The following is a 17690-nucleotide window of genomic DNA, read 5'->3' as shown; positions in this document are numbered from 1 at the left end:
AAAAAAAAAAAAGCCCTGCTGGAAAGTCACCGGAAGCTGCCTTGTACTGGATAAGACCATTGGTCCACCAAGGTCACTACTGTCCACTCAGATTGGAAGAAGCTCTCAAGGATCTCTAGAAGAGATCTTTCACATCACAAGCTGTCATGATGTCAGGACACTGGTTAATTCTGTCAGAAAATATGAACAGCAAAAGTGGGGCTGAACACGCAAGGGTTGCATGTAGTGAATGCTGCATGTTTTGTCTAACCCATGGGTAGCCAGACTGCGGCTTGGGACATAAGAACATAAGAGAAGCCATGTTGGATCTGGCCTATGTCCCCTCCAGTCCAACACTCTGTGTCACATAAGAACATAAGAGAAGCCATGTTGGATCAGGCCAATGGCCCATCAAGTCCAACACTCTGTGTCACATAAGAACATAAGAGAAGCCACGTTGGATCAGGCCAATGGCCCATCCAGTCCAACACTCTGTGTCACACACTGGCCAATATATATATATACACACACACACACAGACACACACTGTGGCTAATAGCCACTGATAGACCTCTGCTCCATATTTCTATCCAATCCCCTCTTGAAGCTGGCTATGCTTGTAGCCGCCACCACCTCCTGTGGCAGTGAATTCCACATGTTAATCGCCCTTTGGGTGAAGGACTTCCTTTTATCTGTTTTAACCCGACTGCTCAGCAATTTCATTGAATGCCCATGAGTTTTCGTATTGAAGAGCCACATGTGGCTCTTTCACACATCTACTGGGGCTCTCAAAGCACCCACCCCATCGGCCGCCTTGGAGAAGGCATTTCTCTCTTTAAATCACTTCTCCAAGCCAAGCTGGCCAGGAGGTTGGAGAATGCATTTAAAGCTAACGTTGCTTTCTTTCTGCCTCTCCCCCATCTACTTGCCTTCCTCCCTTCCTGCTCCCACATATCTGACATTCATGTCTTGCGGCTCTCAAACATCTGACGTTTATTCTATGTGGCTCTTACGTTAAGCAAGTTTGGCCAGCCCAGGTGTAAACTCTAGCAGGGCTCTCAGCTGCCGTGACTGGCAGAAGCTTCCCATGAAGCAGTGCTACACCGAATCAAACCACTATCAACATCAGTATTGCCTACTCAGACTGGCAGTGGCTCTCCAGGGCCTCAGGCAGAGGTGCTTCACATCATATGGCTCATTTGGCGTAGTGGTTAAGTGTGCGGACTCTTATCTGGGAGAACCGGGTTTGATTCCCCACTCCTCCACTTGCACCTGCTGGAATGGCCTTGGGTCAGCCATAGCTCTCGCAGAGGTTGTCCTTGAAAGGGCAGCTGCTGTGAGAGCCCTCTCAGCCCCACCCACCTCACAGGGTGTCTGTTGTGGGGGAGGAAGGGAAAGGAGATTGTGAGCCGCTCTGAGACTCTGAAATTTGGAGTGGAGGGCAGTATCCAATATCTATCTATCCATCCATCCATCCATCCATCCATCCATCCATCCATCCATCCATCCATCCATCATCTCTCTCTCCTATCTATCTATCATCTCTCTCTCCTATCTATCTTATCATCTCTCTCTCATCTCTCATCTATCTATCTATCTATCTATCTATCTATCTATCTATCTATCTATCTATCTATCTATCTATCTATCTATCTATCTATCGAGCCAGTTTGGTATAGTGGTTAAGTGTGTGGACTCTTATCTGGGAGAAGAGGTTTGATTCCCCATTCCTCCACTTGCACCTGCTGGAATGGCCTTGGGTCAGCCATAGCTCTGGCAGAGGTTGTCCTTGAAAGGGCAGCTGCTGTGAGAGCCCTCTCCAGCCCCACCCACCTCACAGGGTGTCTGTTGTGGGGGAGGAAGGGAAAAGAGATTGTAGGCCGTTCTGAGACTCTGTCCTTGAAAGGGCAGCTGCTGGGAGAGCCCTCTCCAGCCCCACCCACCTCACAGGGTGTCTGTTGTGGGGGAGGAAGGGAAAAGAGATTGTAGGCCGTTTTGAGACTCTGTCCTTGAAAGGGCAGCTGCTGTGAGAGTCCTCTCAGCCCCACCCACCTCACCTGTTGTGGGGGAGGAAGGGAAAGGATATTGTGAGCCGCTCTGAGATTCTGAGTGGAGGGTGGGATATAAGTCCAATATCATCTTCTTCTTAACTGGAGATGCTGAGGACTGAACTTGAGATGTTCTGTACCACTGGGTCAAAGCCCCTCCACTAAGTGAAGGTAGTTTATCAATGTCTGTCAGCATTGCCTACTCTGACTAGTAGCAGCATTCCAGGATCTCTAATATAGGCCTTCCACATTACTGACTACCTGATCCTTTTAAATGGAGATGACAGGGGTTGAATAGGGGACCTACAGCAAGCCAAGCAGATGCTCTACCACTGAGCCATGGCCCCTCCCCAAGCACGGGATCCAGAGTTTTAAAACAGGTGAACTGAAGGTCTAGAAACCTCCCCACCCTTCTCTCTTCCACCGCCCAGAAGAGCACGGATGAAACTGGGTAACTTCTGGTCACCACACCTCAAAAAAGATATTATAGCATTGGAAAAAATGCAGAAAAGGGCAACTGGAACGATTAAAGGGTTGGAACACTTTCCCTATGGAGAAAGGTTTAAAGGCTTGGAGCTCTTTAGCTTGGGGAAACGTCAACTGAAGGGTGACATGATAGAGCAGGGGTGGCCAACGGTAGCTCTCCAGATGTTTTTTGCCTTCAACTCCCATCAGCCCCAGCCAGCAAGGCCAATGGCTGGGGCTGATGGGAGTTGTAGGCAAAAAACATCTGGAGAGCTACCGTTGGCCACCCCTGCGATAGAGGTTTACAAGATTATGCATGGAATAGAGAAGGTAGAGAAAGAAGTACGGTACTTTTCTCCTTTCTCACAATACAAGGATTCGTGGACATTCAATTGAATTGCTGAGCAGTCGGGTTAGAATGGATAAAAGGAAGTACTTCTTCACCCAAAGATGTTCATCCATTAACACATTGAATTCACTGCCACAGGAGGTGGCAGTGGCTGCAAGCATAGACAGGTTCAAGATAAGATAAGATAAGATAAATTTATTTTTATATCCCGCCCTCCCCCGCCAATGGCGGGCTCAGGGCGGCTCACAGACACGGAACACTGTGATATAAGTAAAATACAGTATAAAACAAACAATTTTAAAATACAGTTCAGTTACAAATTCAATCACATAGTTAATTACGGTAGATGGATAAAACGGTGCTATAAAGTGCAATAGATCACAATCATGTACAAGATGGCGGGATGGCCACAGATCCGTTTAACCAGGTTCTGTCCCAAAGGCAAGCTGAAACAGAGAGGTTTTGCAAGCCCTGCGGAACTGGTTCAGGTCCCGCAGGGCTCGCACCATCTCTGGAAGTTGATTCCACCATCGAGGGGCCATTGCTGAAAAGGCTTGCTCCCTGGTTGTCTTCAGTCTAGCCTCTCTTGGCCCAGGGATTTTTAAGAGGTTTTGGGAGCTAGATCTCAGTGCTCTCTGGGGAACTTATGGGGAGAGGCGGTCCCTAAGGTAGGCAGGTCCTCGGCCATATAGGGCTTTAAAGGTGATAACCAGCACCTTATAGCGAACACGGTACACAACCGGCAGCCAGTGCAGGTCCCGCAGCCCAGGCTGCACGTGTTCCCACCGAGGTAGTCCCAGCAGCAGCCTGGCCACCGCGTTCTGCACTACCTGGAGTTTCCGTGTTCGGCATAAGGGCAGCCCCATGTAGAGGGCATTGCAGTAGTCTAGTCTCGAGGTGTTGGAAGGGTTGGAGAAACATCTGGAGCAGAGGTTCATCAGTGGCTATTAGCCACAGCGCATTGTTGGAACTCTCTGTCTGGGGCAATGATGCTCTGTATTCTTGGTGCTTGTGGGGGGGCACAGTGGGAGGGCTTCTAGTCCTAGCCCCACTGATGGACCTCTTGATGGCCACTGGCCTGATCCAACATGTTCTTATAGTCAACAGAGGACACAGTAGCCTAATAAACAGCAGCGAGACCCTTTCTCCTGCCCCCCTGTCCCCTTCTCTAGTTTATCTCCTTTCAGGAGGAAAGGAGTCCATTAAAATGTGTTAAAAACAATTCATTAATTTGAATAAACTAGATGTGAACCTGTAAAACAAATGACTCATGCTCTGCCAACACCATTCAGTCACTATCGGGACATTCAACTGGTGGAGCGTAACCCGACAGCCAGAACACATCAAGACCGAACAAGAAAAGGGAGAAGTCATACCGGCCTTACAGCGACCATTTTCTGGTTTTATTTTCGAAACGGAAAAGACCGTCAAAAAAAGGAGAAACCTAAAAGCGGGCTCTGTGGCCACCGCTGGGCTTCACGCAAAACCCCACGATGGGAACGGCTGAACCACCACCGCTATGCAACATTTTCTACTTAAGGTAATACAGCCTCTGGCTCCTTTCTGATCATCTCCATCACAGATTAATTTCTTTAATGCGACGGCTAAAAGGTTGCCTCCGCTCGTCACCAGACGACCCATCCGGCTCTCCCTCCTAAAGCTTTGCTTCGGTGACCAACGGCTGTGTCATAAAGCAGAAAGCGCCTCACCTTTTCCGGAGCCCAAGGAGACGATTGCAGCAATAAAGCAGCTGGGAACTGATAAGGCAGAAGACGGCCGAGGCTGAAGCGACCTACTGACTTTGCCTTTTATCCTTGAACACACTAGTAGACAGGCTCGCAGCCCTCCGACACGCACACAGCACAAAACGCAGAGGCGCCTAGCAGCCAGAAGGCAGCCATACGCATTAACTGCAAACCAATACTCAGCCGGTGGTTGACGACGCGAGACCTACAAAGGCTCTTCTGTGGCACACAGCGCCAGCATCCGGTATGGATGGCTTTCACTTTCTCCTCGAGGGGAGAAACGGCTCTCCCAACCAGCAATGTAATATTCCCCAGCAATAAGTTGTGCCATGGTGCTACTGTCCTCTATAATTGCAAGATATTGATAAAGCATAAAAGAGACAATGAAGCGGATCGCTGGCTTTTTACACCGAGGCATTTAGAGAAAGCGCCTCTGGGCCATGCAAAAGCATCGTGGTATCTTCTTTTCAGGACCAGACAGACCCAAACCCACCCCAAAGATGCTGGTTAGCACATCCCATAGTCAGAAGCGCACGATATTCTGAGGAGTCCTTCATTATGGAGATCTCTTGACTCTCTCCCTGTCGTGAATCACAGCACACACACACCAGAAACCTAAATATAAACCTGTTACTTAAATCATCCGCAAATGTTTAACACAAGGCATTCACAGCCATCCTTCAAAGCCCGCTGAATTAAATGGATTTAGAATGGGCCAAGTCTGCTAAGGATTGCGCTGCGATTGCGTTAAGAGGGAGAAACACAGAGCCACATCCAAACGATAATGGCTCTTCCCTTGCACGCCGGTAAAGGGATAGGAAGATGTTCTCTCCCCCCCACCCGTTCTGAAGGTTCCCAGAACTACCGCCACCCTTTTCCCACATGAAACGTTCAGCCCACAATAATGCTAATCCCCATTTCCAGATGATGCATCGAGGCCTCATCCTTGCTTCATCCCCCCCCCCCCCCCCAACACAGCATCACTTTCCCCCTTTGCATATTAGGGCACACACCCCTGGAGCTTACAGTAGGCCCTGTAAGCCCTTGGAGGATTGGCTACATCAGGGGGTGTGGCCTAACATGCAAAGGAGTTCCTGCTACAAAAAAAGCCCTGGGTCTTGTCGGCCCCGCATACTATGCCCCACTGCATTCCAGCAACCCCTCCTTACAACCTTACCCTCCTACTTCCACCTCCCTGCTGCTTCTTAGACCCCCCCTCACCCCCCCCATCAGTCCAGCCCTCTCTGTACTGGAACCCCAACACGGCCCAACCCCAACCCCCTACTTGCCTCTCAACTGCTCCAGTTCTCACCTCCAACATCTCATCTTCTCAACTACCCTCCATTGAAACCCCAACACTTCCCTCCCCAATACTCTTCTTGCCCCACCCCATATCTCCCCTTTCCCCCATTCAAGACCTCATCTTCTCAGTCTGAAGCCCCCACAATCCTTCCCTGTCCTCTTCTTGCCCCCCACCCCATATCCTCCCATTCCTTATCTTCTTCTCAGCCCCCCCCACTGAAGCCCTCACAGTCCTTCCCCATCCTCTTCTTGCCCCCCACGCCATATCTCCCCCTTCCCCCCCTCCACTGAAACTCAAAAAATCCCTCTTCTTGCCCCTCTCCTACATTTCCCCTTCCCCCATTCAGCGCTTCACCTTCTCCTCAGCCCCCCTCCCCTGAAGCCCCCCAGCCCCTCCCCATCTTTTCCTTGCCCCCACCCATCTCCCCTTGCCCCCAATCAAGACCTCACGTTCTCCTCAACCCCCCTCTCCTGAAGCTCCCGAGCCCTTCCAAATCCTCCTTGCCCCCACCCCATATCTCCCCTTTTCCCTTATTCAAGACCTCATATTTTTCTCAGTTCTTCACTGAAGCCCCTCAACCCCCCTCCTCCTTGCCCCCACCCTATACCACCTTTCCCCCATTCAAGACCTTCTTAGCCCCCCACTGAAGCCCCCACAGTCCTTCCCTCCTTCCCCTCATTCAAGACCTCACCTTCTCCTCATCCCCCTCCCCTGAAGCCCCTTCCCCTCCTCTCCTTGCCCCTCACCCCATATCTTGCCTTCCCCCCATTCAAGACCCCACCTTCTCCTCATCCCCCTCCTCACCTTGCCCCTAACCCCATATCTCCCCTTCCCCTCATTCAAGACCTCATCTTCTCTTCATCCCCCTCCCCTGAAGCCCCTCCCCTTCCTCTCCTTGCTCCCCACCCCATATCTCCCCTTCCTCTCATTCAAGAGCCCACCTTCTCCTCATCCCCCTCCCCTGAAGCCCTTCCCCTCCTTTCCTTGCTCCCCACCCCATATCTCCCCTTCCCCTCATTCAAGAGCTCACCTTCTCCTCATCCCCCTCCCCTGAAGCCCCTTGCCCCCCCCACCCCATATCTCCCCTTCCCCTCATTCAAGACCTCAGCTTCTCTTCATCGCCCTCCCCTGAAGCCCCTCTCCCTCCTCTCCTTGCCCTCCGACCCTATATCTCCCCTTCCCCTCATTCCCCTCCCCTGAAGCCCCTCCCCTTCCTCTCCTTGCTCCCCACCCCATATCTCCCCTTCCCCTCATTCCCCCCCTGAAGCCCCTTCCCCTCCTCTCCTTGCCCCCACCCCATATCTCCCCTTCCCCTCATTCAAGACCTCACCTTCTCCTCATCCCCCTCCCCTGAAGCCCCTTGCCCCCCACCCCATATCTCCCCTTCCCCTCATTCAAGACCTCAGCTTCTCTTCATCGCCCTCCCCTGAAGCCCCTCTCTCTCCTCTCCTTGCCCTCCGACCCTATATCTCCCCTTCCCCTCATTCCCCTCCCCTGAAGCCCCTCCCCTTCCTCTCCTTGCTCCCCACCCCATATCTCCCCTTCTCTTCTTCCCCCTCCCCTGAAGCCCCTTCCCCTCCTCTCCTTGCCCCCCACCCCATATCTCCCCTCCCCCTCATTCAAGACCTCACCTTCTCTTCTTCCCCCTCCCCTGAAGCCCCCCACCCCATATCTCCCCTTCCCCTCATTCAAGACCTCACCTTCTCTTCTTCCCCCTCCCCTGAAGCCCCCACCCCATATCTCCCCTTCCCCTCATTCAAGACCTCACCTTCTCTTCTTCCCCCTCCCCTGAAGCCCCCCACCCCATATCTCCCCTTCCCCTCATTCAAGACCCCACCTTCTCTTCTTCCCCCTCCCCTGAAGCCCCCACCCCATATCTCCCCTTCCCCTCATTCAAGACCTCACCTTCTCTTCTTCCCCTTCCCCTGAAGCCCCCCACCCCATATCTCCCCTCCCCCTCATTCAAGACCTCACCTTCTCTTCTTCCCCCTCCCCTGAAGCCCCTACCCCATATCTCCCCTTCCCCTCATTCAAGACCCCACCTTCTCTTCTTCCCCCTCCCCTGAAGCCCCTTCCCCTCCTCTTCTTGCCCCCCCTCATATCTCCCCTTCCCCTCATTCAAGACCTCATCTTCTCTTCATCCCCCTCCCCTGAAGCCCCTCCCCTTCCTCTCCTTGCCCCCCACCCCATATCTCCCCTTCCTCTCATTCAAGACCTCACCTTCTCTTCTTCCCCCTCCCCTGAAGCCCCTTCCCCTCCTCTCCTTGCCCCTACCCCATATCTCTCCTCCCCCTCATTCAAGACCTCACCTTCTCTTCTTCCCCCTCCCCTGAAGCCCCCACCCCATATCTCCCCTTCCCCTCATTCAAGACCTCACCTTCTCTTCTTCCCCCTCCCCTGAAGCCCCCACCCCACATCTCCCCTTCCCCTCATTCAAGACCCCACCTTCTCTTCTTCCCCCTCCCCTGAAGCCCCTTCCCCTCCTCTTCTTGCCCCCCACCTCATATCTCCCCTTCCCCTCATTCAAGACCTCATCTTCTCTTCTTCCCCCTCCCCTGAAGCCCCTTCCCCTCCTCTCCTTGCCCCCCACCCCATATCTCCCCTCCCCCTCATTCAAGACCTCACCTTCTCTTCTTCCCCCTCCCCTGAAGCCCCCACCCCACATCTCCCCTTCCCCTCATTCAAGACCCCACCTTCTCTTCTTCCCCCTCCCCTGAAGCCCCTTCCCCTCCTCTTCTTGCCCCCCACCTCATATCTCCCCTTCCCCTCATTCAAGACCTCATCTTCTCTTCTTCCCCCTCCCCTGAAGCCCCTTCCCCTCCTCTCCTTGCCCCCCACCCCATATCTCCCCTCCCCCTCATTCAAGACCTCACCTTCTCTTCTTCCCCCTCCCCTGAAGCCCCCCACCCCATATCTCCCCTTCCCCTCATTCAAGACCCCACCTTCTCTTCTTCCCCCTCCCCTGAAGCCCCTTCCCCTCCTCTCCTTGCCCCCCACCCCATATCTCCCCTCCCCCTCATTCAAGACCTCACCTTCTCTTCTTCCCCCTCCCCTGAAGCCCCCCACCCCATATCTCCCCTTCCCCTCATTCAAGACCTCACCTTCTCTTCTTCCCCCTCCCCTGAAGCCCCCACCCCATATCTCCCCTCCCCCTCATTCAAGACCTCACCTTCTCTTCTTCCCCCTCCCCTGAAGCCCCCCACCCCATATCTCCCCTTCCCCTCATTCAAGACCTCACCTTCTCTTCTTCCCCCTCCCCTGAAGCCCCTACCCCATATCTCCCCTTCCCCTCATTCAAGACCCCACCTTCTCTTCTTCCCCCTCCCCTGAAGCCCCTACCCCGCCTCTCCTTGCCCCCCACCCCTTCCCCCATTCAGTTCATCTTCTCAGCCCCCCGTCTTCCCCGCCCGCATCCCCCCGCCCCTCCTCGAGATGCACCGCAGCCCCTCCCCCCCCCGCCTTGTGGGCCTGACGGGGCCTCACCTGGCGCAGCCGCCTCGGGGCGGATCCCGCGCCGCTCCCCCGGGGACACACCCGCCGGCGAAGGGAGGACGGCGAAGGGCGCGGGGAGAAGAGGCGCGGAGGGAGGGAGGGAGGGAGGCCGGCGGCAGCACCGACGAGAGCGCAGCTGAGGCGGCCGGGAGGAGGCGGGTGCACGAGCCCAGACCGGAGCGGCGTGCGCGCTCCCGGCGGCGGCGAGGGGGGCGCGCGCTCTCTCGGGGCGCGCAGCCGAGGATGCGAACCTCGCGCACGCGCTGTCTCTCCTTCGCTCTCGCTCTCTCTTCCCCTCCCCGATAGCCGGCTCGGGCAGACGAGGCAAGCGGGCATGCGCCGGCCGGCCACTCGCGCACGCGCGCCTCTGCCTTGCGATGCCGAACGCGAGAATCCACCGGGTCTTTTGCGGGTCGGCCCGTTGCGCATGCGCGCCTCTGCCTTGCGATGTCGAACGCGAGAATCCACCTGGGTCTTTTGCAAAGGAAATCCAGTTCGGTCCAGGCGGGGGAGAGGCTGCTGTCGCACACACTAAAGAATCCACTTTCAGGGCACTTTCGAACGAGATTTTGCTGCGCGACCGGGCAAAATCCAATTGGAAAGTGGATTAATTAGTGTGTGCGCGACTGCAGCAGAGAGAAATGCGACAGAGGGCAACAGGAGCGCCAGTGCGTAGGCGCCGGACGCGCGATGCCGAGAAGTTCTCCGAGAATGTGTAAAGAAAGGCATGGAATAAATTATTTTTTTACAAATATATCGATCCGTTTTCGCTTCTCCTCTTGCCTCTCTCCCCCCCTTCCCGTTGCAATCCACGAGGGGGTTTCAGTTTCTGCTCCTGCACTTTGCCCCCAGGGAAGCGTCGCCTGCGCCGGAATGGAGAGAGGGACGAACGCATATAGACGGAGACGCGCACCCACACTAGTGCACTGGCGGGGGTGGGGGTGGGGTAGTGGAAATCCCAGCCCCGGCCGGAATCCTGGCCATGGATCCATGCAAATCTCCTCCCCACCCCCCCGAACTTGCTTCCGAAGAGACGCAACTGGAGTTCCAAGGCCCCCCCCGTAAGGTTGCCAAGTCCAATTCAAAAAATATCTGGGGACTTTGGGGGTGGAGCCGGGAGACTTTGGGGGTGGAGCCGGGAGCAAGGGTGTGACAAGCACAATTGAGCTCCGAAGGGAGTGCCGGTCATCACATATAAAGGGATCGCACGCCTTTTCAATGTCTTCCTTCCATTGGAAATAATGGATAGGGGCACTTTCTTTGGGGGATCAGAGAACTGGACACCCCTGGTCCAATCTTTTTGAAACCTGGGGGGGTCTTTTGAGGAGAGGCACTGAATGCGATGCTGAAAATTTGGTGCCTTTGCCTCAAAAAAAAAAAAAACAGCCCCCCCGAGCCCCAGATACTCCATAGGGAACAATGGAGTGCCCAGCAGACATTTCCCTCCTCCCTCCCCCGCTTTCGGATGACCCCGAAACGGGGGAGGGCCTCCAAACCGGGGGATCCCCTGCCCCCACCTGGGGATCGGCAACCCTATCCCCCGCCATGGCCCTTTTCTGATGGGGGGGGGGGTCGTGAGCGTTTGTACAGCGGGGTGCGTGCGCGTGTGATGCATTCCCCCCCCCCCCAAGCACCGGAACGGCGAGCGGATCCTCCTTCTGCAGGGGGCTTGCCTGACCCATAGCGCCATCGCCATGGGGGGGGGGGGCGGTAGCCAGCCTCTGCAGCACACGGAGGCTGCCTTCCAAGGCCTGGCAGGCGGTGCAAATAAGACGCGGGGCCTATGCAATCGCCCCCCCCGCCCCTTCCCTCCCCCCCCCCCCCAAACGCACACACTTACGGCCAAGGCAGCGAGCTCTGGGTCTTAGCCGTCGATGCCTTCGCGAGACTCTTGGGAGCCGCTGCACAAGAAACCGGGGAGGGGGGGGGGGGAGAGAAGGGGGTGCAAAAGGCCCTAAAAAGATCCCATTGCGCCAAACACTTCGCGACCACGGGGGGAAGGCCCCGCACTTCCAGGTAGTCTCAAAATGAGAGGAAATGCAATTTAAAAACTCTCGCTGAGAAATAAAAATTATGTTCCCTGACCGGGAATCGAACCCGGGCCGCGGCGGTGAGAGCGCCGAATCCTAACCACTAGACCACCAGGGAAGGCTGCAAAGAGAGCTGCCTTTCCTGCTTATCTTTCAGCAAGACCCACCTTTTTTTTTTCACACACACATACACACACTTGCTTTGGAGTCGTGTTTTGCAAGTGCACTCTTCTAGAAAACGATTCTGTTCTGCGTTTCGTCCTCCCATTGGAAGAGCCGAAAGGCTCGTGCGAACCTGGAAGAGCATTTCTTTTCCTGTCTGTCTAAAACGACAAGCTGAATCGTATGCAATTAACTTGGCGTCTTTATAAATCTAAAACACTCAATATTGACATTATTCGGAATGGCTAGGGATGCCGACCCTGGATTAGGAAATATCCGGAGGTTTGGGGGAGGAGAGGATTTGAAGAGGGGGAGGGGCTTCAGCGGAGTCTAATGCCGTAGTCTCCGCCCTCCAAAGCAGCCATTTCTCACCCGGAGGAACTGATCTCTGCCGCTTGGAGAGCAGCTGGAATCTCATGACATCTCCAGCCACCACCTGGAGGTTGGCAACGCCAGCAATGGCATGCATTACCCAAACAGCGATGCTTTAAAATGAAGAGTAGGGCGTTTTTCTTCTAACTACAGATTAAAGAATCCAGCTTTCCCCCTAACATTAGGGTTGCCAGGTCCAATTCAAGAAATTTCTGGGGACTTCGGGGGTGGAGCCAGGACACTTTGGGGGTAGAGCCAGGATACATTGGGGGTGGAGCCAGGAGCAAGGTTGTGACAAGCATAATTGAACTCCAAATGGAGTTCCGGCCATCACATTTAAAGGGACCACACACCTTTTAAAATGCCTTCCCTCCATTGGAAATAATAAAGGATAGGGCCACCTTCTCTTGGGGGTCATAGAACTGGATTCACTTGTCCAATCTTTTTGAAACTTGGAGGGTGTTTTGAGAAGAGCTACTGGATGCTATGCTGAAAATTGCGTGCCTCTAGCTCAAAAAACAGCTCTCCTAGAGCCCCAGATAACCCCTAGATCAATTCTCCATTATACTCTATGAGGAATCCCTCTCACAGGGAATAACAAAGTGCCCAGCAGATATTTCCCTCCCCCCGACCCGCTTTCTGACGACCCTGAAGCGGTGGGGAGGGCCTCCAAACCGGGGGATCCCCTGCCCCCAGCTGGGGATTGGCAACTCTAGGGGGAACGGATCTCTTCCGCCTGGAGATCAGTTGGAATCCCATGACATCTCCAGACACTACCTGGAGGTTGGCAACGCCAGTAATGACATGTATTGCCCAAACAGCTATGCTTTAAATTGAAAAGCAGGGCGCCTTTGTTTCTAGCTACAGATTAAAGAATCCAGATTTTCCCCTTAACAGCGACTTTACTTTAAGCCTCCTCCCATATCCTTGTAATGGTCGCCGGGATTTCACGCAACGACGATCAGCCGTGTTGGTCTGAAGCGGTAGAACAAAGCAGGAGTCAAGCCGCTCTTTATCTCATTACATATATTCAACCCATTTTCATTGTATGTATTATTTTTTTTCTAATGGCAAACTGGAATGATGTTTATGATGTATAGAATGATGTTAAAAAAGTAAATTAGGTGGACAAGAACTAGGAAATACATGTCCTTTTGTTTGACCTAGGTTTGCAGCAACACAATTAACAGGCAACGTTTATTACCTTTTATTGCTATCCTGATCAAATGGTCTTCCAATTTATTACACTATTTCGCCATTTGAGCCTAACGTTGTATCAGTTTCCACTCTTAACCCACCAACTACATGTATTTCGGCTGGGGCTGCCAATCCCCAGGTGGGGACAGGGGATCCCCCGGTTTGGAGGGTCCCCCCCCCCCGCTTCAGGATCATCACAAAGCGGGGGGGAAGGAAATGTCTGCTGGGCACTCATTATTCCCTACTGAGATCGATTCCCATAGGGTATAATGGAGAACTGATCCGCGGGTATCTGGTGCTCTGGGGGGGGGCTGTTTTTTGAGGTAGAGGCACCAAATTTGCAGCATAACATCCCGTGCCTTCCCCCAAAATACCCTCCAAGTTTCGAAAGGATTAGACCCAAGGGGTTCAATTCTATGAGCCCCCCAAAAGATGCCCTTATCCATTATTTCCAATAGAGGAAGGCATTTAAAAGGGGTGCGGTCCCCTTTAAATGTGATGGCCAGAACTCCCTTTGGAGTTCAATCATGCTTGTCACAAACTTGCTCCTGGCTCCACCCCCAATGTCTCCTGGCTCCACCCCCAAAATCCCCAGATATTTCTTGAATTGGATTTGTCAACCGTAATTTCTGCCCCTCGTCTGAAGAAGTGCGCATGCACACAAAAGCTTACATTCTGAATAAAACTTTGTTGGTCTTAATGAATAAAACTTTCTTTGTCTTAAAGGTGGTACTTGACTCCTACTTCGTTCTTGAGCATTTATGTCAAGCTTTTTCTTTTTTTTAATGCTCCAAGTCGCCACGTGTACTGTTTCTTTGCTTAAGGTATAGGTTCCCATTTCTTGGGGCGGGGCGGAACCTGAAGGTAGATTACCAAATAGTAAAACGACGCAATCAAAAATGCTGTATTCAGTGCAAATTCAGAATTTAGGCAACCTTAGAAAACCACACAAAGAAGAAAACGGTCTAACGACGTACCGTCAACCACGTCGAGAACGGATTAGGGACGGAGAAAGCTCAAAGCGGATTACGCCGCACGAATGGAGACAGTCCGCGGGAAGAGACGTCTGACTCTGGTTGCCAACTCCAGGTTGGGAGATTCCTTGTGATTTTGGGGGCCTGGGGTGTACTTTGGGAGGGGAGAGACCTCGGCTGGGTATAATACCATGGAGTCCACCTGCAGGAAGGGATGTCTGATGGGTTGCCATCTCCAGGTCGGGAGATTCCTGGAGATTTGGGGAGGGTGTACTTTGGGGAGGGGAGAGACCTCAGCCAGGTATGATGCCATAGAGTCCAGTTCAATACCCCCTATAAGCCCAGGATGGCAAACATGTGGCCCAGGGGCCGAATCAGACCCCTGGAGGGCTCCTATCAGGCTTCTGAGCAATTGGCTCCTGTCTGCTTCCTTCTCCCTCTCTCTTGCTTCCTTCTGCATCTCAACTTGATTTGCCAGGCTTGCTCAATTGCACAGGAGCTACAGAGCAAAACCTTGATTTTCTCATTGGTTGAGGCTCCTCCCCCTCCTGATCCCCTGGGGAAGGAAGGAAAGAGCCAGAGCTTCCTTTGCCCACTTCCCTGGATCCCATGGGAGAAATACAAAGAAAGCACCTTTCACAGACCAACAAGTGCTCACGTTTTAAGCATGTTTTAAGTTTAAAAAAAATCTTTAGTTGTGTTTGTGTCTTTTAAAAAGTTTATATCTCTGCTTGTATGGATGGGAGAGTGGTTGGAGGGGTGGTGATGGAGGTTTGATTGTTTCATGGAATCTTATATTTTTGTTATCTGTTTGTTCTTTTTTTCTTGTTTGTTTTTGTCTGTTATGTGTTGTGTATTTATTGATCAATAAATATTGGAAACGGCAAAAAAAAAAAGTTTATATCTCTGCTACCTAATCTTAAATAGATTCACACGCAGCCCGGTCCAACACGACCCAGTCCAGCCCAGCCCAACAAGGCCTCATTTGTCAGATCCGGCCCTCATAACAACTTAGTTTGACACCCCTGCTCTCAGCTGTGGTGTCTTGTGAGCAAAAATACTACTTTGTGAGCTATTGGCATTAGCTACTGGCTACTGAGCCTGCCTAGGCGGGGAGGGTTAGGATACAAATAAAATTTAATAAATAATAATAGTAATAATAATAATTAAAGTTGTGACTACTGCATCAGTTAGTTTGCTCTGGGGCCATAAAACTGTGAGGCAGCTCACACTAACTCAGCTTAGAGGGAACCATGGAGTCCACCCTCCAAAGCTGCCATTTCTTCCAGGAGAATGGAACTCTGTGGTCTCTGGAAATCACTGGTCATTCTGGGATAATTCTACAGGCCCTGCCAGGAGGTTGGCAACCCTGCCAACATCCAATAAACAATGTACTAGGACTAAGACTACAGTACTGTGAATAAGCATAGTATAGTAGATTGCCTATAGATATAATGCAGAAAAATGGTATTACATCAGCAGCAAACAATGCAGCAACTGTAGGGGAAAAATAAGAGGCCAGTAGAACCTTAAAGACTTAACAAAATTTGTGGCAATAGAACAAAGCAGTAGACAAGTGCATCTTTAAGACCAACTAAGTTTCATTCAGAATGGAAGCTTTCGTATGCTCTAAGCAGACTTCATCAGACAAAATTTGTGGCAGGCAGTGAACATAAGAACATAAGAGGAGCCATGTTGGATTAGGGCCAATGGTCCATCCAGTCCAACACTCTGTGTCACATAAGAACATAAGAGAAAGCCATGTTGGATCAGACCAATGGCCATCAAATCCAACACTCTGTGTCACACAGTGGCCAATATAAGAACACAAGAGAAGCCATGTTTGGATCAGGCAATGGCCCATCCAGTCCAACACTGTGTCACAGAAGAACATAAGAGAAGCCATGCTGGATCAGACCAATGGCCCATCCAGTCCAACACTCTGTGTCACATAAGAACATAAGAGAAGCCATGTTGGATCAGACCAATGGCCCATCCAATCCAACACTCTGTGTCACACAGTGGCCCAATATAAGAACACAAGAGAAGCCATGTTGGATCAGGCCAATGGCCCATCCAGTCCAACACTGTGTCACAGAAGAACATAAGAGAAGCATGCTGGATCAGACCAATGGCCCATCCAGTCCAAACACTCTGTGTCACACAGTGGCCAATATAAGAACTTAAGAGAAGCTATGTTGGATCAGGCCAATGGCCCATCCAGTCCAACACCTGTGTCACAGAAGAACATAAAAGAAGCCATGTTGGATCAAACCAATGGCCCATCCAGTCCAACACTCTGTGTCACACAGTGGCCAATATAAGAACATAAGAGAAGCCATGTTGGATCAGGCCAATGGCCCATCCAGACCAATGCTCTGTGTCACATAAGAGAAGCCATGTTGGATCAGACAATGGCCCATCCAGTCCAACACTCTGTGTCACACAGACAGTGGCCAATATAAGAACATAAGAGAAGCCATGTTGGATCAGGCAATGGCCCTCCAGTCCAACACCCTGTGTCACAGAAGAACATAAAAGAAGCCATGTTGGATCAGACCAATGGCCCATCCAGTCCAACACTCTGTGTCACACAGTGGCCAAAACACACACACACACACACACATATATATATACACACACACAAACACACACTGTGGCTAATAGCCACTGATGGACCTCTGTTCCATATTTTTATCTAACCCCCACTGATGGAGGGTTTGCTCGAAGCTGTGTTAGTGTGAGCTAGCTCACAGTTTTTTAGCCTCTGACTCACACTTTGTAGACTTTGGGGTAGGTGGATGCAGGAGGGCGGGATTTGGGGAGGGGAGGGGCCTCAGCAGGCACAGGCCACTGAGCCCACCCTTCAATAATCCATCTTCTCCAGGGGAGCTGATCTCTGCCAGCTGGAGATCAGTTGTAAAAGCAGGAGATGGTGTAAAAGCAGGATGGTGTGGAATTGTTTTCTGTGGCCCAGAAGGTAGGACCAGAACCAACGGGTTGAAATTAAATCAGAAGAGTTTTCCAGCTCAACATTAGGAAGAACTTCCTGACAGAGCGGTCCTCAGTGGAACAGGCTTCTCTCCTTGGGGTGGTGTGGGCTTACCTTCTTGGAGGTTTTTAAACAGAAGCTAGATGGCCATCTGACAGCAATGAGGATCCTGTGAATGTAGGAGGAGGTATCTGTGAGTTTAGAGTGATTCCTCGTGGAAAAGGCTTCCTCGGGATGGTGGTGGGCTCTCATCCTTGGAGGTTTTTTCACAAGAGGCTAGATGGCCATTCTGACAGCAATGAAGATCTGTGAATTTAGGGAGAGGTATTTGTGAGTTTAGAGCGGTTCCTCAGTGGAACAGGCTTCTCAGGAGGTGGAGGGCTCTCCTTCCTTGGAGGTTTTTAAACTGAGGCTAGATGGCCATGGCAGACGTGGACTATTGCACCCTTCTTAAATCTTCGTTTGCGAAGCCAAGCCGAGAGTAGAGAGAGAGAGATGAGAGAGAGATGGCCATCTGACAGCAATGAGGATCCTGTAAATTTAGGGGGAGGCTTTTGTGAACAATGCAGGGGGTTGGACTAG

At 52.1% G+C, this 17690-nt stretch overlaps 1 protein-coding gene and 1 non-coding gene across 3 annotated transcripts in view; both read right to left on the bottom strand.

Annotated features, from left to right (window-relative positions):
- Window positions 1-9562, bottom strand: part of DNAJC5 (DnaJ heat shock protein family (Hsp40) member C5) — a 188003-nt gene extending 178441 nt beyond the window's left edge. Inside the window, exon 1 of one of the 2 annotated variants that reach the window (XM_060230594.1) lies at window positions 9373-9562. The gene's annotated coding sequence lies outside the window, so the exon portion shown is untranslated. Of the gene's footprint in view, window positions 1-4550; window positions 4613-9372 lie in introns of those variants that run through there. The other variant, XM_060230595.1, reaches the window with a different exon arrangement.
- Window positions 9563-11457: 1895 nt separating this feature from the next.
- On the bottom strand, window positions 11458-11529 carry TRNAE-CUC (transfer RNA glutamic acid (anticodon CUC)). Its single transcript has one exon. It is a non-coding gene; the product is annotated as a tRNA-Glu (tRNA).
- Between the last annotated feature and the right edge of the window lie 6161 nt (window positions 11530-17690).

The sequence above is a fragment of the Heteronotia binoei genome, chromosome 2 (genome assembly GCF_032191835.1).
Source record: "Heteronotia binoei isolate CCM8104 ecotype False Entrance Well chromosome 2, APGP_CSIRO_Hbin_v1, whole genome shotgun sequence".
Lineage (NCBI taxonomy): Eukaryota > Metazoa > Chordata > Lepidosauria > Squamata > Gekkonidae > Heteronotia > Heteronotia binoei.
The sequence above is the reverse complement of the archived record's forward strand: the minus strand, read 5'-3'. Positions and strand labels throughout refer to the sequence as shown.